Genomic DNA, 27,243 nt, shown 5'->3' with positions numbered 1-27,243 from the left:
AGGCTGCACAGGAACGGATCTGTCCTGTGCAGCCTCTAACAGGCTCCCCGCTTTCATGTGACAGCGATCCCCGGCCACTGATTGGCCGGGGATCACTGATCTACTACAATGCTGCTACTGTAGCAGCGTTGTAAAAATGTAAACAAAGCGGATTATTTCCGCTTGTGTTTACATTTAGCCTGCGAGCAGCGATCGGCGGCCCGCAGGCTAATCACGGAGCCCCCCGCCGTAAAATGACAGGAAACAGCCGCTCGCGCGAGCCGCTGTTTCCTGATTAATTAGCCTGCAGCCGGCGACGCAGAACTGCGTCGCTGGTCCTGCAGCTGCCACTTTGCCGACGCGCGGTATGAGTGCGCGGTCGGCAAGTGGTTAAGTTTGATTTCCCCATCTGTATCCTGTTTACTTTGTATAGTGAAAGAATATTTGCTATTTCAACTACTAGGTCAATAATAAATACATTGAAGAATACTGGCCCCAATACCGACCCGTGTGGGACCCTGCTGCTCACAGTCACCCATTTTTAATGTGATCCATTAACCTCAACTATTTGCCTTCTGTCCATTAGCCAGTTCTTTATTCATGCACACAGATTCTTCCCCAGTCCCTGCATCCTTATCTTCTGCACAAGGCTGTTTAGGGAAACGTATCAAAGGCCTTCGCAAAAGGCCAAGTATAGCTCATCTACAGTTTTTGAAATATCCACATTAGCATTCATCACTTTATAAAAGCAGAGCATGTTCGTCAGATAAGACATGTCCTTCTAAAACTTTTTAGTTCACAATTTTTATTGCACCCCTTATAGTTTTTTTCTAGTCTACCTGTGACTGCAGTCATTCAACCAATAATTTACTCACCTTTCATAGTAACCATTACTGTGCACCAATGTGACCTAAAACGGGTGTGCAAATGTTGTTCCATAACAATAAACAGTGTAAAACCCATCCCAAATTTGAAGAATCATTTATGTTCTCCCATTATCTCAGACACTGGCGAAGCTTAGTCATTTAGATCAGATGCTCATGATGAACCATTTATGATTTTTTTTTTTTGTATTACTTGGCTGGCTGGATTGGCAATACTGACTTTCTATGTGAATATTTTATACAGCTTGGTTAGACTGAATAGAAGTTTGGGAGCTGTCCAAAATCCTCCCCTATGCCATCATCTCCTATATGAGGTCATCAATGAGTAGTTGCGGGGAGGGGGCCAGGTCAACTAGTTTTGCAGAGCAAGAGGAGGAGGTGGGAAAGTGGCTCTGTGGAGAAGGAACACGCTCTACTGGCAGCTCCATACTTTGAGCAGAGGTCATTGAGTCATGTGACTGCACTGACTGACTTTTTCAAATGAAAACTGTGAAAACACGTTTGAAAATTAACTTAGTAATGGTATAGTTCCTGATTTAGTTTTCCTAACCATGAAAGATCTGAGAGGGTAAACTAAGACTTTAATACAGCACCTCTTGTTAAATCTTCCGTAAAATGATACAAAAGATCCTAGATATAATGATTTCACAATATCATTAGAATTCCGTTAATTTAGGCTGTGCTCCAATGTTCCTCTGCCAGACTTGACAGTAGCTTTGAGTGAAGATTTCAAGGGAATGCCGGCGAGATGTACAGAACCTTCACGCCGGCAGCTGGAACCTGTCCATGTGGAAGGGAAACATGGAGAGAAGTTCATTAGGAGGTGCGTAAAAACACTGACAAGATTAGCTGACTATCAAAGCAACTCAGGCAGACAATGTACCTTTCATCACTTTAGTGAGAAACAACAATATCTGCATGTTATATATAATTTAAACACAGTCTTACATTTGTTTTAGTGCAGCTCTTCCATCACCTTTCGCATATTGCCTTTTTTTGAGATACTAATTATGCAAACATCTCTGGAAATAGATATTTTTTGTCTTCCAGCCATATTGGTCATATTTACACTTGTAGGGAAAATAGGATGTATAAAAAGTTCAACACAGTTAGCCAACAGATACACATGACAAAAACAGTGCTTTGTTAGTTCCATAACTAAAGGGAAAGACCCAAGTACCTGAATAGATCTTTATTGCTTTTGCTATGTGTTTACTTGCCCTACCTTGTGTGCTCCCCACCTGCAGGTTATAATAAGCCTTCTCCAGAGCACGATCATCCACCAGGCAACCTAGGCAGGTGCTGGGGGCCCAGTGGGTGTCAAGGGGCCCACCTGCTACCTTCTTTGACATCTCTCCACTTCAGCTTACCAAATGGGCCACAAGGGGGCTCCAAATCTACTACCTCGCCAAGGCCCCATTACATTCTAATCCATCGCTGGCCTGCTCAAGTGAAATACCCTATTTCTTTTCCCCTTAGCTTAGTGGGTAGGGATACTCATTCGCTTTCTGTGGAATTCAAATGTCAGCATTTCCAATCGGAATTCAGAAATCGGAAAACAGAAATCGTAATCGGATTTACCGCAACTTGGTAATTTTAGCCCAGTTGCAGAAGTAGTGGGCCAATCAGAGAATGCAGAATTTTTTCACAAAAATCGGAATTACCGCAGTAGTTTTAGACCACTCACAAGATTCCGTTTTTTGAATTTAATTCTTTGATGCAAAAAATTACAAAAAAAAAAAAAAAAAACGCTCAACAGAAATTGGAAAATTGGAAAAACAGAAAATCAGAAAAATGGAAACCGGAAATTGACATTGGTGAAAAACTTAATTTCTGCGGAAGCCGAAACGGGCATTCCTGACCTCCCAATTAGTGGGTGCAGTAGTCAAGGGGGATTTCTGTAGAGGCCTCCACTGCTGTCAGTTGCATCCAGGTATGTTTAGGGCAACCTTATGGTAAGTTAACTCTAATGTATTAGCCATCCAGACCCATTATGTATATGTTCATTGCATCTGATTGGTGAAAGCCACCTCAAACAATGATAGACGTGTTCAGTAAAAAAATCTTGATAACAGATATTCTCAATATCAGTTTGGGGATTTACAGACATATCTCCAGCCATTGCAATCTGCTTTTATGCCAAAGACAACAGAAATACCTTGCGCTACTGATTTTTAATAACTAGAGAGATGATAGCATCTGGTGGTCATCTGAACACCAAGGTTATCTAAAAAAAAAGAACAGGAGCCCAACGGTGCAGTATTGCTGCATAATTGGATAGTATTATTAACAGGCAAGACCCCGCAAAATGCAATGTCCTGTGTGTAAAAAAAAACTTTTATTACCAATTATACTGGTCTTATTCTGCAGGAGAGGTAAGCCACACACTACCTCTCATTTTTTTAAATAAGGATTGAAATGAGATGCAAATAATTTCTACAAAATGGTGAATTATGCAATTTAATGAAGTGATTGAACCTCGCCAAGGTGGAATTATATTGGTCAATTTTTCAAGCTGCATACATTTGCATATAAAGATAGCAAAATCCTGCATCAACTCCATATTGTTTGCATCTCATTGACCACCCCGAATTTTAAAATATGGATTTTGTCAGGAAAAATGTTTACAAAATATGGCTGCAAAATTAAATATTGTACCTATAGCTTTGAATATTATTTGTTTGTTTTTGTTTTTTTTAATTGATTATTTTTCTTAAAAAACCTCAGTGTTCTATTCCTAAGCAATAATAACTATGCAGGTTTGGTAGCCAACAGAAAAAGCCACAAAGTGTGTATGTAACCATGGTACATTTATTCCTAGGTGCTATATTGAGATCTGCAACAAACTTCCTTTACTTGTTTCTGTGAACTTATGTCTATTCTTTTGTCATTACCCGACTGTTTCTGCATTCATTATATATACGTATATCTAGGAGCCAACTTTTTCCGGTAGAGCTGCACTACATTAGAAAGAAGGATTCTCTGTCAGTGTAATGTAGCAAGCTTCCTAGGTAGTTTGATTTCATGGTTCAGTCACAAAGAGCTAAGCAGAGCTGTTTAGTTTGCTGTCATCCATAAAATAGTCTCTAGGGGTCGGAAGTAAGGGACAGCAATACTACTCCACAAAAGCAGATCAAGACCTCTGAGACCTTTGGAAAGATCAATTACTGCCTCTGAAATAGACCATTTTGGTATTTAACAGTCTTGTGAGATAAGCAGATGTACCGTTACCATTCTATGCCTAATCCACCTTCACTTATAGTATTCTACACCGCAAGTGCACTCCTAGTGATGCTTATAAAACGCATTAGAACAGATCCGAGTTCCAATTGTCACATCAGAATTCAGCCTATCCAAGTAAAATCATCTGAGTAAAATCGTGAAAGTCAGAAATGACTCTGTTAGTAGTACTGCATTCCCATTCTGCCACGTGAAAAGTTTTTCAGAATCAAGAGTTTTAGGCAAACACGGTGGTAAAGAAATTATTGGGAACCTGAGAATTTACTTTTAAAACAAGAATTTGTGGCCTATAGTGACATCAACAAAATGGCTGCTGGGGATTCCCCAGTCCCTGGAGGGAAAGCTAGAGTGGCGCATGGATCAGGGGTTCAGGTGACCAGGGCAGGGGATCCTAATGAGGCTTTTGTCGCTGTCCACTGGTCCCTCGACACCAAGGAAGGACCCTGGAATGATTATCAACAAGAGTTTGTCGGTAATCTGATCAGGGCTATGCTCCTCTTCTGTTATGAGCGCGGCTGTACTGCCCCTGCGTGTGTATGGCCTCTCCTGCCCAGTAAGCCTCTGTTGGGAGGTCCGTGAGTGGCAATGAGGGACCAAAGGACAAGCAAGCCTCAAGTCCTGGCTCAGCACTCAAGAAGAAAGATCACTACTAAAGGAGATGAGGAAGAAGTTTGGTTAAATGCTGCAGGAGACAAGCAAATTGCTTAGTTAATCTCATGTCATCTGTCAGACATTTTCACTTGAAAGTCAAATTTTACTTTCATTTTGTGAAAAATAATGCAAAAAGAATATCGGCATATTTGCTCATCACTGGACTCATTCAGTTTCATTTGCGCAAGTGTTTATTTCAAAACTTTTTGTAGTCTGGTTTAAGAACTATTGTTCTCTTGGCTCTAAGCCATAACAGCCTAATTTTTTATAATTAGTTCTATCCAGTATGAGAGTTTATTGCACCCTGAAAAATTGGTTAGAAATAGGGTTGCTCTTACTGAGTAGCTATGTACTATGAATTGAAGTTTAAATTATCCAGCACTGCCCACTGGGGAGGGGGGTTAACTTACCCATGCCTCCACTGTTAGATGATGTGTCCATGTCCAATCATGGAGGAAACTGTGTTGGAATGAACTTAAAGGAGAACTGTAGTGAGAGGTATATAGAGGCTGCCATATTGATTTCCTTTTAAGCAATACCAGACAGTTGCCTGGCTATCCTGCTGATACTATGCCTTCAATACTTTTTGCCCTACACCCTGAACAAGCATACAGCAGATCAGGTGTTTCTGACATTTTTGTCAGATCTGACAAGATTAGCTGCATTCTTGTTTCTGGTGTGATTCTGCAGGCAGATAGCTCAGCAGGGCTGCCAGGTAACTGGTATTGCTTAAAAGGAAATCAATATGGCAGCCTCCATATACCTCTCACTACAGTTCTCCTTTAACCCTCTTGCCGGTTATCCCGAGCTCAGCTCTGGGTATCCTGTGCAGAAGGATTTCTCCGGCCCCGCTGGGCCGATTTTCATATTTTTTTTTACTGCACGCAGCTAGCACTTTGCTAGCTGCGTGCATTTTCCAATCGCCGACGCTCGCCGCCGATTCGCCGCTACCTGCCGCGCCACGCCACCCTCCCTCCAGACCCCTATCAGTACCAGGCAGCGCTGAGGGGTGGATCGGGATTCCCTGTGACATCCCGACATCCATGACGTCGGTGACGTCATCCCGCCCCGTCGCCATGGCGACCGGGGAAGCCCAGCAGGAAATCCCGTTCTGAACGGGATTTCCTGCTCACTCTGATCGCCGAAGGCGATCGGAGTGGGTAGGGGGATCCCGCTTGTCAGCGGCTATCATGTAGCAAGCCCTGGGCTCGCTACATGATTTAAAATTTTTTTTTTTTTAAAAAGTGTTGCGCTGCCCCCTTGCCGTCAGAATTGGAATGGCAAGGGGGTTAAGATAAAAAAAACCTCTTTTGTAAACTAATATTACCAATATTGTACCATTGTGTGTGTGTTAAAGGCTGCTATGTGCATGAATTTCAGAGGGGTAAGCATTAATACTGGTATATTTGGTTTGGCTTCACTCCTCTAGACCCTGACATTACCTATTGGAGGTTCTTTCAAAATGAGCACAGTTGCATTTGTGCATTGGTATTATTGTCACACATTTACAGAGCTCTGATCATTTCTAAAGTACTTTGTGAAGTATTGCATTCATGTAGAAAACACAATCAAATGCTCAACAGCAGCGATGGATTAAGATGTAACGGGACCTGAGGCAAGGCAGTAGAGTTGGGGTCCTTTTGTGTTCTTTTTGGTAAGCTGAAGTGGAGAAGATGGCAGATGGGCCCCTTGATGCCCATCACACCCCAGGCACTTGCCTAGGTTGCCTGGTGGATGATCCTGCTCTGCTCGACAGGTGCTGAGCCTACACATCTAATACATAATATTTTGACATAAAAGAAAAATGTAGGACATTATCAGAAAGGGTGTGGGTAAGGGTAACAGAATGTGTGATTATGTGTGTCAGTGACCTGATTTCTTTTGGAGCTGGCGCTGCGGCGCATGTGCTGTCCACTCTGTGAGCCCTCATGGATCAGACTCCCAAAAGGCTGTGCGTCGCAGCCTAGAGCATCCTGGGCACGCTCAGCTTAGAAACATCTGTAGGGGCCCTGAGACACCGGAGAGCGTTTTGTGGGTTCTCTTTCATTTTTAAAAAAAATGTTTCTGTTGACTTAAATTAAAATCACTGTAAAATCACAACAAAATTGCCGCAATCGCAGTTTTTTAATTGTTTAGCTACAATTTTACCGTATTTTTTATGTAAGTCAATGGAAGTGTTAAAAAAAATAAAAGTAAAACGCTCTCCAGTGGTTTTTTTAGGGCCATTACTGTGTATGTACAAGACTGTTCCTTGTCCTGGCAGTTGATACACGCAGCAGTGCAATGTGGGCGCACAAAGAAACTGTACTGAGTGGACAGAACAGGGTGTCCAAGCAAAATAAGGTGTGAGGAAAAATAGTCACCAAATAGGGGTAGTGAAATTTCAGTAATTTTACTGGTATTCTTCTATCTGCTGTGAGTAATTATAGCAATATTTTACTATGCCCCTCTGTACCCTAACTTTTCCCCCATCTATGTCTATCACTAACCACTCTGTATCTCCTCATAACACCATTAACCCCCACATGCTGCTATTTTTGCATAAGAATTTGGGTACACTGCAGCCAAACTCCAGTGAACTACTATTCCCAGCATGTCGAATGCCTTTCTTCAATAGTTCCACTACACTGTAGAAACACTAGAAAATGCTAGTATTTTTTCGTCTCAGATACACTTTATTTTGCTACAAATACTTAACGTTGAAAGAATGTAGGCTATTGTATTGTTGTGGCAAAATGCAGAGCTGGGAACTTAGAGGTTAACCTCCTATAAACAAATAAATTGTAACCGATACATTGGGAATCTGTGGGAGTGTAGTAGGATGAGGAGGTAATAGGAATGCCCAATGCCCACAGTGGGTAATATTCTAGACACTCTTGACAACTTTTGCTTGAACATATTAGCTAAGGTGGAGGGTTCTCTTTAATTTAAAGGACACCTAAAGTGAGTGGGCTATGGAGGCTGCCATATTTATTTCCTTTTAAACAATGCAAATTGCCTGGCTGCCCTGTTCATCCTCTGCTTTGAATACTTTTAGCCACGGACCCTGAACAAGCATGCTGATCAGATGTTAGACTGTATTGGTCAGATGCTTGTTTCAGGTAAGGCCTGAGGCCAGAAAGATCAACAGGATGGCAGGCAACTAGTATTGTTTAAAAGGAAATAAATATGAAAGTCTCCATGTCCCTTTCACTTCAGGCTTTTTTTAATTGGGTACGCTGCAATACATAGCTACGTAACATTAAATACTAAAATAAAAATAAAATTAAATAAGTTAATGACCCAAAACCTGTATCCATTAAATTTCAGATGCCTCTACATGTCAAACTCTTGCCTGTAGGCCAAATTTGTCGCTCAGACCCATTAAATGGCCCTCAAGTGGTTTCCCCAATTTGCATTATGTTTGGCCTACTCTAGACCACCTGGGAAGCCATATTGGAGGTGAAGCCCTAGAACACCAGGGAAGCAATATGGGGAGGTAAGGGGAAAGCACTAAAACTGTATAGGGGTGGGTGGGGGTCTTTAGACTTTAGGGAACTATATAGGGGAAGGGAGGACCACTAGACACTAGAGAACTTTATAAGGGAGGGAGGTGGCCACTAGACATTGGGGTTGGCCCGCGACAAGGTCCCAGTGTACAATTTCGTCCCACGACTAGGTCCCAGTGTACAATATCGTCCCACGACTAGGTCCCAGTGTACAATTTCGTCCCACGACTAGGTCCCAGTGTACAATTTCGTCCCACGACTAGGTCCCAGTGTACAATTTCGGCCCATTTTGTATTTGAGTTTGACACCCCTGCTCTAGAATGACTTTGCTAGAATAAGAGTGGAGCTGTGAGACTAGTGATGTTGTTGTTCCCCCATATTAAAGCCAAGTTACCTGAAGGTTTGCGGGAATATATCTGTTCGGAGAAGGTTGCAGGTCTGCACGACGTTACATAATGTAGAAGGAGCCATTATTTGCTGTACTTTTCAGTAGATAGCTATGCAAATCAAGGGGGTGAATGTTTGGAGCAACTATTAAGAAAATATGCTTTCAAATAAAATAAGTTCCATCACTAACTCTCACACAGAGGCCCCTTGCTTGGCTCAACCTGGCTACAGTTGCTCATTCCATTTTATTGCCTGATGAAGCTGGGTGCAGACCTACAAAATGTGTTGCATTGTTGGAGTGGTTAATTTTTATCTGAAATCGACATACCGAGTCCTCCATAGGGAGGTAAGCCCACCACTAACTCCTTTTTTTTTTAAACTGTTTTCAATATATTTTATGCTGTTTTGGCGACTCTGTCTTGATAATACTTAACTCTATTCTAGATGATGCAGTAAAATGAACAATATTAACATTCTTCAAGGTGGATCTCTCTTAACCAGCTACAACCCCAACACAACTATGATTTAGAAAAAAAGAACTGATGTACAGTGTAAAAATATAAAAATTATATAGATTGATAAGAAGTGTTTGTAAATAACAAGCAGCCAGGAGGTAGCGAGATGTCTTGAGGGGATTACAATCGGTAGCGTATTATAATTACATTATTGATCAGAAAGCATACTGGGACTGAGTTAACATATTCATTCTATAAGTCCACTTATCTTTGAAGATGTGTGGCACAAAGCTCTTCATAAACACAACAGGAAAAGATGACCCTGCTAAGCTATGGCATCAAATATGTATGTCTTGGAGCACATATAGATTGGCTATTTAGTGGAAAAAACACATCCATACACCGCATTTGGCTTAATTTAGCTAAACATTATTGAAGAATATCCTATTGTTTCCACCTATTTTAACACCCTGCCATGTAAAAAATCGGCATAGTATGATTGAAGTGAGCCAGCGAGAAAGTCCATAGGGAAATTCTGCTAATATGATTGGGTGGACAGCACCCTCTTGAACGTCTCTATATTTCAAATAGGTTGTAGCAATAATAATAATACGCACACTCTCTATTCGTCCAATTACAATGCTTAAAGTTGTAGATGTTGCTGTGATCTGAGAAATGTTCCTTATGGACTTTCTCGCTGGATCACTACCAGGGCACTACCTGGGGCAAAAATAAGGGGGGGTTCTGACACCCCCCCTTGCAACCAAATTGCCCCCAGGGCCCCTGAGCCATCTGCCAGGCCCAATCCAGTCCCCCGTCGCCCGGGTCACACAATATCATGAGGTGTCCATCCTATGTCACCTAATAAGCATTTTTGTGGTTCCCATTAGAGATGAGCGTAATGACCTAATTACGATTTTGCGAAATTTCGCGTAATTAGTGTAATTACGATTATGGCCGTAAGTACATAATCGTAATGAAGAAGGATTTCGCGAAATTTCGCGTAAGCGTAATTTTCGCGTAATTTTCGCATTACAGTCGTATCACGCCGTAATTTCGCATTAAACGCTACCGTAATTTCGCATTAAACCGTAACGCTCCGTATAATATAAAAAAGCCGCCGACTTTAAGGGTTAATAGCAAAGCCCCCTTAAATGTTAAGAGCCTCAAATTTGGAGAATATATTAAGGAGATCAGGAGGAATAAGAGGAAAAAAATTTTTTTCAAAAAGACCTTATAGTTTTTGAGAAAATCGATGTTAAAGTTTCAAAGGAAAAATGTAAACATTTAAAAACCCGCCGACTTTAACGGTTAATAGCAAAGCCTGCTTAAAGTTTAGGAACACCAAATTCCCAGGGTATATTAAGGGGATCAGTGGGAATAAGAGGAAAATTTTTTTTTTCAAAAAGACCTTATAGTTTTTGAGAAAATCGATTTTTAAGTTTCAAGGGCGAAAATGTCTTTTAAATGTGGAAAATGTCAGTTTTTTTTGCACAGGTAACAATAGTGTATTATTTTCATAGATTCCCCCAAGTGGGAAGAGTTTTACTTACTTCGTTCTGAGTGTGGGAAATATAAAAAAAAAACGACGTGGGGTCCCCCCTCCCAGACCTCTTTAACCCCTTGTCCCCCATGCAGGCTGGGATAGCCAGAATGCGGAGCACCGGCCGCGTGGGGCTCCGCACCCTGACTATACCAGCCCGCATGGTCCATGGATTGGGGGGTCTCGGAAGGGGAGGGGCAGCCAAGCTTTCCCCTCCCCCTCCGAGCCCTTGTCCAATCCAAGGACAAGGGGCTCTTCTCCACCTCCGATGGGCGGTGGAGGTGGAGGCCGCGATTTCCTGGGGGGGAGGTTCATGGTGGAATCTGGGAGTCCCCTTTAAAAAGGGGTCCCCCAGATGCCCACCCCCCCTCCCAGGAGAAATGAGTATAGAGGTACTTGTACCCCATACCCATTTCCTTTAAGAGTTAAAGTAAATAAACACACAGACACTTAGAAAAAGTATTTTAATTGAACAAAAAACATAACCACGAAAAAAGTCCTTTAATATTCTTAATTAACCATTAATACTTACCTGTCCCTTTAAATAAATGATCCCTCGCAATATCCTCGGAAATGTTCTATCAGTTACAATGTAACAAAGTTATTACAATGTATCAACTTTGTTACATTGTAACTACGCCGCACCCGACGTCACTCACCGCCGCCGCCGCCACCGCGTCTGCGCTGCAGGACCCGACAGAGCTCTGAGCTATATAGCTCAGAGCTCTCTAAGCATCTTTGTATTTGGGCTCCAAGGAGCCCCATTGGTCCTTAGCAGACCAATGGGGTTCCTTCTGATTTGAAGGAACCCCATTGGTCTGCTAAGGACCAATGGGGCTCCTTGGAGCCCAAATACAAAGATGCTTTAGAGAGCTCTGAGCTATAGCTCAGAGCTCTGTCGGGTCCGTGCAGGACGCTAAGTCCCCGCCGGCTCCGCTGTCCTCCCCGCCTCTCCCACATCTCACCCACATGTCACCCACATGTGGGTGACAGATGTGGGCGGGGTGGACAGCGGGAGCTGCGGGGACTTAGCGTCCTGCACGGACGCGTATGCGGCGGCTGAGCGGCGAGTGGCGTCGGGTGCGGCGTAGTTACAATGTAACAAAGTTTGTTACATTGTAACTGATAGAACATTTCCGAGGATATTGCGAGGGATCATTTATTTAAAGGGACAGGTAAGTATTAATGGTTAATTAAGAATATTAAAGGACTTTTTTCGTGGTTATGTTTTTTGTTCAATTAAAATACTTTTTCTAAGTGTCTGTGTGTTTATTTACTTTAACTCTTAAAGGAAATGGGTATGGGGTACAAGTACCTCTATACTCATTTCTCCTGGGAGGGGGGGTGGGCATCTGGGGGACCCCTTTTTAAAGGGGACTCCCAGATTCCACCATGAACCTCCCCCCCAGGAAATCGCGGCCTCCACCTCCACCGCCCATCGGAGGTGGAGAAGAGCCCCTTGTCCTTGGATTGGACAAGGGCTCGGAGGGGGAGGGGAAAGCTTGGCTGCCCCTCCCCTTCCGAGACCCCCCAATCCATGGACCATGCGGGCTGGTATAGTCAGGGTGCGGAGCCCCACGCGGCCGGTGCTCCGCATTCTGGCTATCCCAGCCTGCATGGGGGACAAGGGGTTAAAGAGGTCTGGGAGGGGGGACCCCACGTCGTTTTTTTTTTATATTTCCCACACTCAGAACGAAGTAAGTAAAACTCTTCCCACTTGGGGGAATCTATGAAAATAATACACTATTGTTACTTGTGCAAAAAAAACTGACATTTTCCACATTTAAAAGACATTTTCGCCCTTGAAACTTAAAAATCGATTTTCTCAAAAACTATAAGGTCTTTTTGAAAAAAATTTTTTTCCTCTTATTCCCACTGATCCCCTTAATATACCCTGGGAATTTGGTGTTCCTAAACTTTAAGCAGGCTTTGCTATTAACCGTTAAAGTCGGCGGGTTTTTAAATGTTTACATTTTTCCTTTGAAACTTTAACATCGATTTTCTCAAAAACTATAAGGTCTTTTTGAAAAAAATTTTTTTCCTCTTATTCCTCCTGATCTCCTTAATATATTCTCCAAATTTGAGGCTCTTAGCATTTAAGGGGGCTTTGCTATTAACCCTTAAAGTCGGCGGCTTTTTTATATTATACGGAGCGTTACGGTTTAACGCGAAATTACGGTAGCGTTTAATGCGAAATTACGGCATGAACGAAACGCGAAATTTCGCGTTGAAAATTACGCTTACGGTATTTTCAATTACGATTTTAATGGCAATTTCGCTACGCTAATTTCGCATCGTAATCGCAAATTTCGCATGCGTAATTATAGTAATGCGAAATTACGAAAATTTCAGCTCAACTCTAGTTCCCATTATTTACCTCCTCCTTTTCCTATATGCAGAGCCGGGACAAGGTCCTCCAGTACCCAAGGCTGAGACAACAAAGTGCGCCCCTCCATCCCTGCCACCCCAGCCATCACACACTCATTGCTATTAGACTAAGAAGCGCCACAGGGCCCACAATCTCCCCAAAACCTTAATATCTAGTTATCTGGCTTGCAGTCACTGCCATGTATCCCCTTTTCTTATTTCTTTCTGCTTCAGACACAATTAGGAATGACAGCTGAATGAATTTTGCGCCCCCTCCTACACTGCGCCCTGAGGCTGGAGCCTCTCCAGCCTATGCCTCGGCCCGGCACTGCTTATATGGAGTTTACACATCACATCCCCGCTCTCATGGGTCACCATAGCTGAAGGGGAGGAGGGGCACCTTGGGTGGCCCTCATAGGCTCTGGGGCCCTGGGGCATTTGCACCCTTTGCCTCTTTGGAAGCACCAGCCCTGGTCATTACTCATCTCAACCATACTATCTCCCACAAACGTTTCCTTATCATAATCCCTGATATAGATATAGATACCGTATATTCCGGCGTATAAGACAACTGGGCATATAAGATGACCCCTCAACTTTTCCAGTTTCCAAATATAGAGTTTGGGACATACTCGCTGTATAAGACCACCCCTCTTCCAACGCACACCAAATACAATTTTTAAAAAAATCATATACAGGTGCTATGTATGAACAGATACTGGTGCTGTACTGTATGTGGTACTCAGTATATAACAGTATTCAGGTGACTGACTGGTTGGATTGATCAACTCTCCCTCTCCCTAACTGGATTGGTCAGCTCTCCCTGTCTACCTGTTTATCAGAGCGGTATGAAAGAATAGATTGCGCTGTGCCCATAAAATACGCCTCTTTTACCATTCTGACCCACCCTTGTATCCTATTTACCTCCTTCTCTGCCTCTCAGATCTATCACATGTGCACCTGCACATCTTCACTACAGTCCTCAGCAGGGTGATCTGAGAGTCAGTTAACAGGAAAGGGCGTATCACCCGGCATCAATGACACCCGGCTTATAAGATGACCCCTGACTGTTCCGATGATTTTCAAGGGTTAAAAAGTAGCCTTATACACCAGAATATACAGTACTAGTACAGGCATGTTTGGGAATCACATTTGTTTTAGCAGGAGGAAATTGAGCATAGAGATTGTTTGCCAAAAAATCCCAGGCCAAGGTACAGAATAAAATTGGCTTTCATCAAAAAGTTCTGAAGAAAATATGTAAACTTTGACTAATATGAGCCAACTACAACTGGAAAATGATGATGCCACAATAATTTAGTTTATAAGTACTGACCTCCAACAGTTTTCAAGCATATGGTATACAGGTACTTATAAGATAAAACTTTCTTCCAATGCATTGATACCTGAATGTCTGGACACTGTATACACAGAGTGCTGAGCCACATATGATCTCCAATGAAAATAATCTGTGCATGATCCTATTTCTATCCTTCCATATTTCCCCTGGGACTCTGCTTGGAGTGCAGGAAGAGAAATGTATAATCTGGACAGGGCTTTAGTGAGATTTCCAGGCCAAGAATAGCAGTGAACATGATAAGTCTCATGTATGAAAGTTCCAGGTCATCTGACCCCTGTCTTTCAGTTTATAAGACCCCTACAGACACTTAACACACTTCATATCATACCCATAGCACAGAAAGGTCTTCTGGGGCAGCCCCTGGCTGTTGTGATGGAACTAGATTTCCCCATTTTACCACAGAAAAAAAAAACAGTACAAAAACACGGCATCTGCACATCATGGGTAGACAAAAGTGTTTATACCAAGACTAGAACATTTTGCGATTTTAACTTTACATAATCTCTTGGTATGTGTTCCTTTGTAGACATGCTCATTGTGTAGGATGAGAGAGCATCCACTACTAGCAAAGTGACATACTGTATTTCTGTTTATTGGTCATACGTACTTGCTGCTTTCATGTGTGTTGAACTGGGTTTTTTTTTTGCTATGAGTTTACATGCCCTTTACTGTGAACTCTACCCCTGCAGATTATAAATAGTATTCCTGTGTAATGCTTGTGTGCATAAGCAATACTGTCTGTTTACAAATCACAAGTATAAAGCTTGGGGGTTATACTTTGACCACCCAGAGCAACAAGACTGGTAGCTGATTAATGGAAGAGGCTACACAGGCTGCCCAGAGCAACTGCAGCTCTGGGCTTCCAATATCGCTACAAATAAGACGCAATGGCAGCGCAGTGCGATGTTGCGCTACTCTTGTGATAGCAAGCATTCAGACAGATACAAGACAGGACTATATATTGAATCGTAACTAGACAAGTAAGACAATGGCAGCACAGTGCGATATTGCACTGCCTTAGCGATAGCAAGCATTCAGACAGATACAAGATAGGACTATAGATTGGAGCGTAACTAGTAGCAACCGCAGCTCACAGTCACGTCCACAGAAGCAGAGCAAGCAGGCTAACAAAAGTCACCAGCAAGCATCCACACAGGCAAGACTACAGGAAAGAACGTAACTAATAGCAACACAACTATGCTAGCTAAGCACAGGTGGTCACGATAAGCGCAACCTACCGAAACGTGCTAAACAGACTAGCCAACACAGTGAAAAATCTCTGTAACTCGAATAAAGAAAATAACAAACGACTCAACTAATGGATAAATATATATTAGCAAGTCTGCATGTATATTTATCAAGAATAAACTAAAGCACAAGTAATAAGGTCGCATTGAACTACAATAACAGAACTATACAGAGTAGCACAGCGCCCAGCAGATCAGATCACTATGATGGGCGAGGTCTAAAAGGGGAGACAGACTTTTATGCCGGCATCGACCAATGAATGCAAGCATGCTAATCTCCAGACAGCTGAATAGTAATTACTCAATCCTGAGCTGGCTTGATTACCTTTTGCTAGCTGGTTGTGAATGCAAAGGACTCCCATAGGAAATACATGCAGTATTATGTAACAACATGCCTGCAGGAAATCCAGGGCTATCTGGCCGCAGCTCAGCTGTAGTAAGCCTTTGGTGGAATGATGACAGCATCCTGAGCTGCCCAGAACTGCAGAGCAATTGCAAATGACAATGTGACTCATTGCGAATGCACAACCGAATGCAGGCAGACAAGCCAGAACTGTCCGTTTGTGGCTCCACCGCAACGGACAGAACACGCCACAAGAGGAATCCTTACACCCTGTCTGAATTTGGGTCACACTCACATTCAACATCTAGCTCAGCCACTTGGCTTGATTTTATTGTAGTCAAATACTGCTGAGTCAAATTTCGGGGGTGTTCAGGGTGCTTGGAAGTATGTCATGTATTAGACACTGGAGTATTGAAGGGTGGAGTCAACTGTGTATTGGAGGGTGGAGTAAAAAGTTAAAATATCAGTAAAGTAATATTACCAATATTTTGCTATAGATGTCCCAGCTCTTCTTTACACATTAACCGCCCCATACCTGCCACTAATCTCCCCTCCTGATGTATAACATTAACCCCCTCCTAGTGCCAAACACTAACCTCCCCTCCTAATCCCTTTCAGAAAACCGCAAAGCTCAAATGACCAAAAACTAAAGAGCTGAATGGCTGTTAGGAGCAGATTGGCTATAGAGTCGAGTAGCTGATTGTCTAGAAAAGGATCGATCGTTTATTCAAACTACTCTATCCTAATAGCCAATCAGATCCTAAGTAATAGCCAACTAGCTATCTACTATTGGGCACCCCATGTGCCAAATCAACCATTAGTGCCTGTTAGCCAGCATTTACATTGACAACATTGGTGTCTATTAGGCCCCTGCCAATCAAGCTAATCTGCCCAGCGCGCGCGCACGCACGCACGCACGCGCACACACACACACACACACACACACACACACACACACACACACACACACACACACACACACCTATGTACTGTATGAACTAGAAACAACATAAGGCGTAAACATTTGACATTTGAGTGTTCTGTGCTTAGCCAGACAGATTCCTCTGCTGGTGTTGAGATAATAAGCCAGGTCATGTTGGGGGTGAATAGTCGAGCAGATTTGTACTGCTCTGACTGATGGGCTTTTGTGGTAGAGTAATTGCAAAAAAGATACAAGATACAATAAAAATGCTCTCTTCACATGAAGTGGGTCTTTGCCTATTTTGCCCAGGTGTTGTTTTTATAAATCTGACAATAATGCTATAAAAATAACAACATTGACTGCCTCGGATGGAATATAATTTGGCCAAAGTAACCCTTTATTCAAGAATAATAAATAACAACCAAAATTATTAACAAATCTCATGTAAACATAACCAGTTTAAAGTAGCCTTGGAGGAGAGCTGCAGAAGTTGTCACCAACAGTAGCAACACAGACAGCAAGATATGGCCCCCACCTGGACAGCTACGGTCCTACATGACATTTCCAATAAACTAGAGGAGTGGGTGGTCCCTCACCACTGGCACTGACTGTAATTGACCTCCAGAGGTCCTCACCCACCACAGAGGCCTGGGAGTGACACCTGACTCATGTGAAACCCACCATGAAGAGAGAGCATGCTGGATCCCATCTTGATGGCCTAGGGCTCAACAATCAATTCCTATAGCATTCAAGTGCACGCCATCATTCCTGAGAAACCGTCTCAGATTCTAACTCGACGTGTCTCACTGCCAGAACCCCAATCCCCGGGAACAACTTGCCCATCGCTTTATTCAGCTTAATTCTGGCTTTGTTGACGCAAGCTACCGAGTAGTATGCCATATGCCACCAGCCATCACATCAGACCACACAAACATGCCATAGCGGAATTCAGTCCGGAGCCGGAGCCCATCAAATTTAATGTCTTGCATCAACTTGCTGGTTGGATTTGTGCTTGGAATGACAATCGCTTCCGAATAAACAGGTCCCTTTGTTGAATCTCCAGCAGAAGCCCATCGCTGGTTAAATTATGGCTCCTGCTATTTTTCTTCACCATAATTTAAAATGTTTTGCCATTAACCACTTGAGGACCCACCCTTTACCCCCCCCTTAAGGACCAGCCCTGTTTTAGCTGATCTGTGCTGGGTGGGCTGTGCAGCCCCCAGCACAGATCAGGGTGCAGGCAGAGCGACCAGATCGCCCCCCTTTTTACCCCATTAGGGGGATGATGTGCTGGGGGGGTCTGATCGCTCCTGCCTGCTGGGTGTTGCGGGGGGGGGGCACATCAAAGCCCCCCTCCACGGCGAGATTACTCCCCTCCCTCTCCTACCTGTCCACCCCCGGTGATCCGCGCTGCACAGGACGCTATCCGTCCTGTGCAGCCAGTGACAGGCTGTCCCCTGTCACATGGCGGCGATCCCCGGCCGCTGATTGGCCGGGGATCGCTGATCTGCCTTACGGCGCTGCTGCGCAGCAGCGCCGTACAATGTAAACAAAGCGGATTACTTCCGCTTGTGTTTACATTTAGCCTGCGAGCCGCGATCGGCGGCCCGCAGGCTATTCACGGAGCCCCCCGCCGTGAATTGACAGGAAGCAGCCGCTCGCACGAGCGGCTGCTTCCTGATTAATTAGCCTGCAGCCGGCGCCGCAGAACTGCGTCGCTGGTCCTGCAGCTGCCACTTTGCCGACGCACGGTATAAGCGTGCGGTCGGCAAGTGGTTAATCATTGCTTTTGCTATAGCCACCTATGGCATTGGCAGTGCCATTTTTATCACCGCTCGTCCTGCGGACTCCTTTTATCTGCTCTGGAATAAGGAGTCCAAGAACCATGGGACATGTATCAAGGTGGAGAAAAAAATAGAGGAGGAATCTATCTGCGAATTGGGCTAGAAGCCCTAAACCATGAGGCATGTAATCCTGTGTCACTGTAAATACCAGTGTATAAGAGAGGAAACATCTGGAGCATCCAATTGAATGTTCATATATATATAGACAGTTCACTTTGCTGCTGAGAAGGTACTTGCCTAGGTTCTTTTGTAAAAAGATTTGTGATGCAGTGGTGTGTATTGAAGTACAACTACTGCAGGCAGAGTCTGAGTCAGCCAAGCAGGCAGGGAGTCAGGACTCAGGAGGACCATTGTGCAGAAAGGAACTGTGTTGTAAAGAAATCATCATCGTTATTGATTTGTGCTGTCACTCAGTGGGGCTGTATTAGATTACTATTAGCAATAGAGGCAGCATATATTACATGAAGTAGCCACTGATTAGCACCGTTGGTGGTGTCTGCACATTATATAGCTCTAACTAGCACTGTTTTAACTGCTTTACTGCTGTCAGTGCCAAGGCTTGTAACATTTATTTACAGCAAGTGCCAAATATATTATACCAAGCATTGGACACAGTGCCTTATTTTAATTGAATTTCTTTCTTAGTGCTGCTGTTTGCAATAGATTATTACCAAGTACAGAATATATGCACCAAACACAGATCATACTGGTAGTAGTTACAGCACATTTTATAGCTTTTACAAACTACTTTTCATTTATGTGCACTAAGCATACAGATGCACTGTACAGCATCTGGTCCAATCTGTCCTCCTCTGTTACTGCAGGCCACTGTCATCGAGTGACATGGGGAAGACCCAGAGCTACAACAGATGTGAGTGAAATAGGGTGGCTATAGAAGACCAGGCTGTTGCAGACCCAGCACCAGAGGAGGTAAGATCAGGTGGCTGCAGGAGAGAAGGACAGATCAGCCCCAGCATTGGGGAAGGGAAGACACCAGCACCATTCCTGCACTTCTCTGCATGGAAAGGATGGAAGGTAATACATGGTGACCAAACTTCTAAGAAGGTGACACCACAGAGGTGCTCTGCTTGCTATAACTGAATTGCTGTTGTTTATCCCCTGCTTATTGCCTGAAGAAGTGGGCTGTGCCTGCGAAACGCGTTGCATCTTTGGGGTATTTTCAATAAATGTGTATATCTATATATTTACAGTCCTTGGTGTCTGCTTTAACGGAGGCGAGTCCACCACTTCTTCCCAGCAATTTTTTAAAAATGTTATGTACTTTTATCCTTCTGATGCCTCTGTTCACCTACCAATAAACTTCTAAGAAGGAGTGAGCACTTTACACAAGGTCATGTGTCTGATTAAAAATATGTATAAATATCTGCCATGTTTTTAAGTCTATAGAAGACAGAGAAGTTGTGCCTAGCATTTGAGAAGATGGAAAGTGAGGGGCAATGCATATTTAACTGGCCCCAGTTACCTAGCAATAGGAATGCAGATGTTGCGACCACACCTGGGCCACTGGACCTTGGCACTTTGGCCACATTATATAAGCTCATCATTGATACTATGCTGATAATGATCATCTCGATAAGTGCTCTGAATAATGACAATCAATAACAAACTGTTCCCCTCCACTCCTTACATTTCTCTGGCACTGGAGCTGTATTTGGCAGGTTTGGGGCATAGGTGTAATAGGAGTGCCTGGAGAAGTGGATGCAAGGTAATCCCGATAGTAGAATATCGGTAACTTTACTGGTATTCTACTATCCCAAATTCCTGATATTTACCAATATTCCACTATCCCCCTCTGCAACCCAACTCTCACACTAACCCTCCCCTATCTGCTCCTAGCACTAACCATACCCCACCTACTTCTAACACCAGCCTCCCCCTACGTATGCTTAAAACAAACTAACCCCCCCCCCCCCCCACACACACACACACACACTGACATAAAGCCTGGAGTTTGGCTACAGTGTAGCTAACTCCAGTGCACTAATGCTCCCAAGTGAGCAGTTATTTTGTATGCCCAGTTTACCGGCTATAGATGTTAATTCATGAGCTTAACATGAGCGCCTGTGGTGGCACCCAAATTCCTATCCTATGAATTGTGCCAAAATTTACTATTTCGGGTTTTGTTGCTTCTTATAAATTGCTATTTAGAGAGTGCTTGAGGAGACCCATTTAACACTCTCTGGTGGGCCAATAGCACCTTAGCTACATCACTGGCCTTTCCCTCCTTTCTTACCCTTCTTATCTCATTTGAAGTTGCTTAATAAAAGTTACCAGTTTCTGTTGGGTTATAGGCTATTGTATTTCCAAACTGACAACATAATTTGGACATCTTTACATGTACACCTCCTGGTGCCTAACCCTGAACCACTCTACCCCGCTGCCTAACCTTAACCAACCCCCCCCCCCTCCCCGTGCTGAACCCTAAGACCACTACACACTCACTGCTTAACCTTAACCACACCCTCCCACCCCATGCTTGAGACCACTCAACCCCTTTTGCCTACCCTTAACTAACCATCCCTGATCCACTTCATCCTGGCTGCCTAACCATAACCCCCCCCCCCCCCCCCCGGTGCCTAACATTAAACCATCCTGTCCTGCTGCATACCCTTAACCAATTACCCTCTGGTGCCTAACCATGAACCACTTCACCCTGCTGCTAACCTTGATCAACTCTCCCCTGGTGTCTAACCTTAACCCGCTGAACTACTTGTTCTGCCACCACATGCAGAAATAGTCAAAGCTATATTGGCAGCAGTGAACAGCTAGGAACCCGCTATTTATCAGGCACCATATTTATCGGTCATTGCTGCTAATCACAACTTTAACTATTGCCACCATTTGTGTCTGCTCCAACAGGTCAATATCACAATTGAGTATAAAAAGACCATTCCAGAGAGGATGAGACTCTCCGAGGTAATCCTCTCAGTTTACATCTATACATTTTTTATTTTATCTGAAATGACAGCATTATACATAGATCAGTATTTCACACATCAAAGAGATTTTTGAGTCAGGGCCTGAGCCCACTAACGCAGTTGAATGCAGTTGTGTTCGCTTTTCAGTATCTGTAACATTGATGTGTTTCTGAAAAGCGGACACAGCTGTGCACAACTGCGTTGGTGGGCTCAGGTCCTTAGTCTCTAAGAAGTACATAATTTGTGGTTGGTTTCCTGTCTGACTTTTCCTTCTCTTTTTTACATGTTCTGTGGCTGTTGTACAGGATAGTTGCATAAAGATGAACACTACTAGGCATAAGGTAATGTTATCACTTACCTGTGATTTAAGAGAGTGAAAGGGTGTATGCACTACTCTGTGTTAAGCAAAATAATGTGTATTAAGTCTTAGAGCAGAATACAATACATCATATGCAACATATTACGCTCTACTCATCGTACGTAAGACGTAACACCTCTAATTCTGCTTAACACAGTTTAGTCCATACAATATAGTCACACATCTAAATATTTTGTGAAAAAACTTTAGGGAGCATCCAACCTGCCTACCCACAATTTATTTATTTTTTTCTTACTTAATTTGCATGTGGGCTATCTGTCCAAGCAAATGTTTTTGTTTTTTTTTAATTATACTTTTGGTTATGGTTTGATAAGTGAGTTTCTATTTACTCAGTTGAGTGTTAAGTAATCTAATTTAAAGTGGTATTGAACTCAGTTTTTCTTCTTTGCTCTAAAAGATTATTTTCAGGCAGTTAAACACAGTACTTTCTTCTTCAGTGGGAGGCTTAATGCCATTGCCGAACTTAAAGAAGTGTTTACAATAGTGGCTGATAAGAAAACAAACAAGATACTATAAACACTGCTAGCTGAATACAAGCCAAAAGTGTACAGAGGAGAAGAAACATTCTCACTGGGTACATTGCAATATATAAAAACAGCAGCTATGCAATAAATTACAATGGCAGCTTTCAGTGCAGATCAACTGTACTTTGGGAACTTGTAATTTGTAAACAGACAAAAATACTTGTGCACAAAAGTAAATATGATAACTATATGGGTAATAAAAAGAAGGAAAACATGTTTTTACTGAATGTAATGTCAGAGATTAATCCCGCTTTAACTCCAGCCAAGAGCCATGGCCATTTTAATTACATGATAATGTGTAATGTGTGTTTAATGCCAATCTTGCATAGAAGTGTAGGGGTGGCATTGTATAGTCTTGTGCTATAAGTTTGCTAGCCATTGTTTAAAAGGTGTCAGTTTTACCATGTACAAAGTTGTTTCCCAGCAGAACAGACTTAAATTAGACTTAAATTGCAAGCTAGGCATTACTGTGAGCTAGATTAATTACCTTCCATGTGGCAGGTATCTTAGGAGACAAGTACTTCATGTACCAGATCACAGTAGAAAGAATTTCATAATCTAAAGGCTGTTCAATTAAAACTGTGTCTGCCATATCTGTGTTTGCCATTTAGAGACTCTCTTTCAATATGCTAGAAAATAGTACAGAAATAACTGAAAACTGTAATGTTACAATATTTGTGATGCTACCCTGCCAGTACTGTGATTCTGATAGGCCAGACATGCGGCATTTGGGAAAAATCTCTTTGGACGGTGTGTAGAAGCAGCAGAACAATCCTACTTTTTTCTAGGACTATCTCAAGTCAGTGCTGCCCTTTCCATCCTAGTGTTAATACAGGGTGTGCACATGACAGCAAGAAACTGGTTTAACAAAATGATAGATGGTACCCTCTGGGCTACATCAATAATTGTCTGCAATAATCCTGCAGTAATAAAATGCACAAATTGATTATACATTACATAAAGTAAAGACAAAATATACACAAAACAAAATGAAATAAAACATCATTGTTCAGTGTTTAATCCATATTCATACAAATGGCTAATATTCATGGAAAATTAAAAAGATACATGAGAATTCAATACTAGCAATCAATGCACTATGAGAAGTCCATTTGTAAAAATAATAAAAAAATAATCTAGAGAGTTTGCAAGGTGCTCCTTAAGCTCAACACACACCATACAATCTTAGTTGTACAGATTTACCAAATCTATGTAGTATAAGGGCCAAAAGGTTGAAAATACCTTGAATGGTTGATTGGATAAGCTCTTATACTACATGGAAGTGGTAAGATTGAACAACTAAGATTGTATGGTGTGTATTGAGCCTTAAGGCCCATACACACGTCGGATTTTAGCGAACGACCCGTCATTTGAACGTTCCGTCGTTCGGACGTTTTCGCGTCAAATCCGACGTGTGTACAGACTATCGTTCGGGTGATAAGACTGGTTACCAACGATCCGCCGGACGGGTCGTTCGCTAAAATCCGACATGTGTATGGGCCTTTAGGATAAAAATAGCAAAGAAGAAACTAAAAAAGTTATGTAATGCTAACAAACAAACAAACCCCTTTGTGGTTACATTTTAGAATTGATTAGATTAATTGGCAACAGATCAAGCGTACATTTATAAATAGTGCCGCAAAATTATGGCGCAGGGTGATGCGGGTAATGACATCTTGTTACTTACGTTGTTTAAGGACATTTTTAAAACTTGAAATAGCATTGCAGCCAGCCAATCACCATGCAGGGACTGAAGCTGCATGGTGATTGGCTGGCTGCAGGACATCGGCCAACTAACCAGGAAATGGAGGAAATGCGATTGCCAGATGTATGTATAATAAAGCCCTCCCCGGTGCCTAACCCTGATCCACTCCATCCCTGCTGCCGAACCTTGACCAATCTCCCCCCCCCCCCCTCCCTCACCGGTGCCTAACCTTGAACCACCTCCACGCCACTGCCTACCCTTAACCAATTTTCCCCTGGTGCTTAACCCTTATACCAATCCACCCCGCTGGCTAACCTTAACCAACTACCCCTTGGGCCTAACCATGAACCACTCCATCCCACTGCCTAACCTTGACCACCTCTCCCCTGTTGCCTAACCCTCAAACCCCTAAACCACTTTGCTGCCACCGCAGGCAAAAATAGTAAAAGTTATATTTGCAGCAGTGAACAGCTAGGAATCCACTATTTATCGGGCATCATATTTATTTTTCATTGCCGCTAATTGCGACTTTTATTATTGCCACCATTTTTATCTGCTTCAACAGGTCAATATCACAATTGGGTATAAGAGCATTCCAGAGAGGATGAGACTCTCCGCGGTAAACCTCTTAGTTTACTTCTATACAATGTATACACCACAAGGGTTTTTTTCATACAATATTTCAAATGTGGTAAAATTTGTATTTTATCTTCAAATACAGTCTGAGTCGCGTATGACAAAACGCGTTGAGCGGTGCCGAAGTACACGCTGACGCTGTGGGAGGAGGAGGTGAGCTGAAAGTGGACGTATTTCCCTGAGTTCCGAGGCCAGGGAGTAAAGTCTGTTAAGCTGCCTATCATGGTAATAAACATATCCTGTTATCCATTATGAGCTGGGAGTCTTCTGATGATCCTACAGCAATACTTGTGATATGCTAGATGACAAGTAGTCTTTCAATGAGTGCTCTCACGAAGGGGGGGGGGGGGTAACTCCTGATCCCTGTAAGGTGGTGGCACGTCCCCCTGGACTGCAACACGGGGTGTTTACCTTGTTTGTATGAAAACAATACTTGGCACTATGTACGTATTTTATCTGTTTTTATAGGGTGGTCCGTATCTGGAGGATATAAGGACTTTGAGGCAGAGCTTTATTCATGTTTGTGCTATAAGTGTGAGAGTAAAGGTGACTCTTTTAACTGCTGCGATCCCCTGTTTAGGATCTATTATCTGTGGAGCACAATTTTTTCAATTTTTGGGATCTTCAAATACGGAAATATACATGGATCAGTATTTCAGTATTTGGTCAGTCTCTCAGAAGTACAGATAAGAATAGGGTACACCACTCACTGAAACACTGCACCATAGCAGCAAAACTAGTTGACATTGGTCACCACTTGCCGCCCATTGATCCTAACATCTACCAGGCTCCCACTGCTGAGGACACTCTCAATATTTTCAGATGCTGGTCAACATATCATCTTGAATCTCCTGTTGGACTGCTTTTAGACTGCCAAAGTAGGTGAGGTCCCCATTTACTTCTTTTTAACCCCTGGATGTATGGACTGAAAAAAGTTGTGGATTACATTCTTTCACCAGTTGTCACAACTTGCTCCTTTTGTACAGGATAGGACACCAGGCTATGGGACCAGTTTTTTGCATGTGGGGCTGTGATTGGGTCCTTTTCTGCAGTTCTTTTTTTTGGCTTATAAATGATCTTTTCCAGATTGCAATTGGATCTGCGGTAGATCTGCCATGTATGGTCCTATTGTCACCATCAATGGATGTCATTTGTGATGTAAGAAAATTCCACTATATCATCATCTGGAGACTTATATTCTACATTCAAGTACTTATAGCAGCACCTTGTGTTGAGAACTTTTTGTCCCCTCTGTGCCTCTTTGTGCCCTCTGTGGTTCTGTCCCCCAGCTTTGTGAAGCTCCCCCCACAGCACTAACAATGCTGGACTTGCCTTTCACCCCGGGTCCAGAGCTGTCCATCTATCCAATCTGCCCTTTACACCCTCTAATATAAGGCACCGCTTCCTGTACGTCATGTGACATACAGGAAGCAAAATCATGCACAAGAGCCAGCAGATGACGGAGAGAGGAGGCCAGACATCGCTGGACTCGGTTTTGAGGTGCGTCCAGCTCGCCTGCTGCTATGTGTGACACATGCCAGGAAGTTTGATGTTGCTTCTTTGAACTTTTGCCACACAGAAATGATGTCATTGTGATGGGATCAGGTCATTCATATTGGTAGATCGTTCATAAATTGAGCATTGATCAGTCGGGAATTAGCTGCATAAGCAAATCTCCATGCAGTACTTCATCACCTGCCTGTGCGCCTGAAAAGTGCAAAACTATCAGCACTAGATCCAGATAGAAAAAACAAAACTACTAGGTGCTTTGTGAAATGGTCTCAAGACTCTTAAATAAGCCACATACAGGCAATATGCTTTCAATAAGATGTCCCTATGCGAGATAAAATATTTTTAAGGACAAATAATGTGTTAAAGTTCTGTTCTCCACCCCAGGAATCCTCAGATTCCATTCTGCTGATGCTTTATATTGGCTAGCTAAACCTCTTGACCCATCCAGAGATAAGTACTTGTAATGATCTGTTCCATTTTTATCTATCTACTGGCTTTTTTTATCTAAAAACGTCCATAATATAGTGGTTGGAGATGTGTATGGAGCCAGCTAGAACAGTACAAGCCAGTAAAACTTTGCAGTAAAAGAGAAAACATGTCGATAGCATCTTGCATCTGAGTTAAGTGAAATGGTCAAAAATTGAGGCCAGACACTTCCAATATTTCAGTCTGATTGTGTCCCTGAGATTTTGCCATTCATCGTTTTTTCCACGGTCACTCAGACAGCAGAAACTACAAAGGCAAAAAAAAAAAAAAAATACCATACAGACTTGGCTGCAGCGCAGTCAGAGAACTATAAATAAACCCTGAGTAGAAGGCTGCAAATAGCACACAGGTACAG

Source organism: Hyperolius riggenbachi, chromosome 3, assembly GCF_040937935.1.
Source record: "Hyperolius riggenbachi isolate aHypRig1 chromosome 3, aHypRig1.pri, whole genome shotgun sequence".
NCBI classification, from domain to species: Eukaryota; Metazoa; Chordata; class Amphibia; order Anura; family Hyperoliidae; genus Hyperolius; species Hyperolius riggenbachi.
This window is presented reverse-complemented; position numbering follows the sequence as displayed.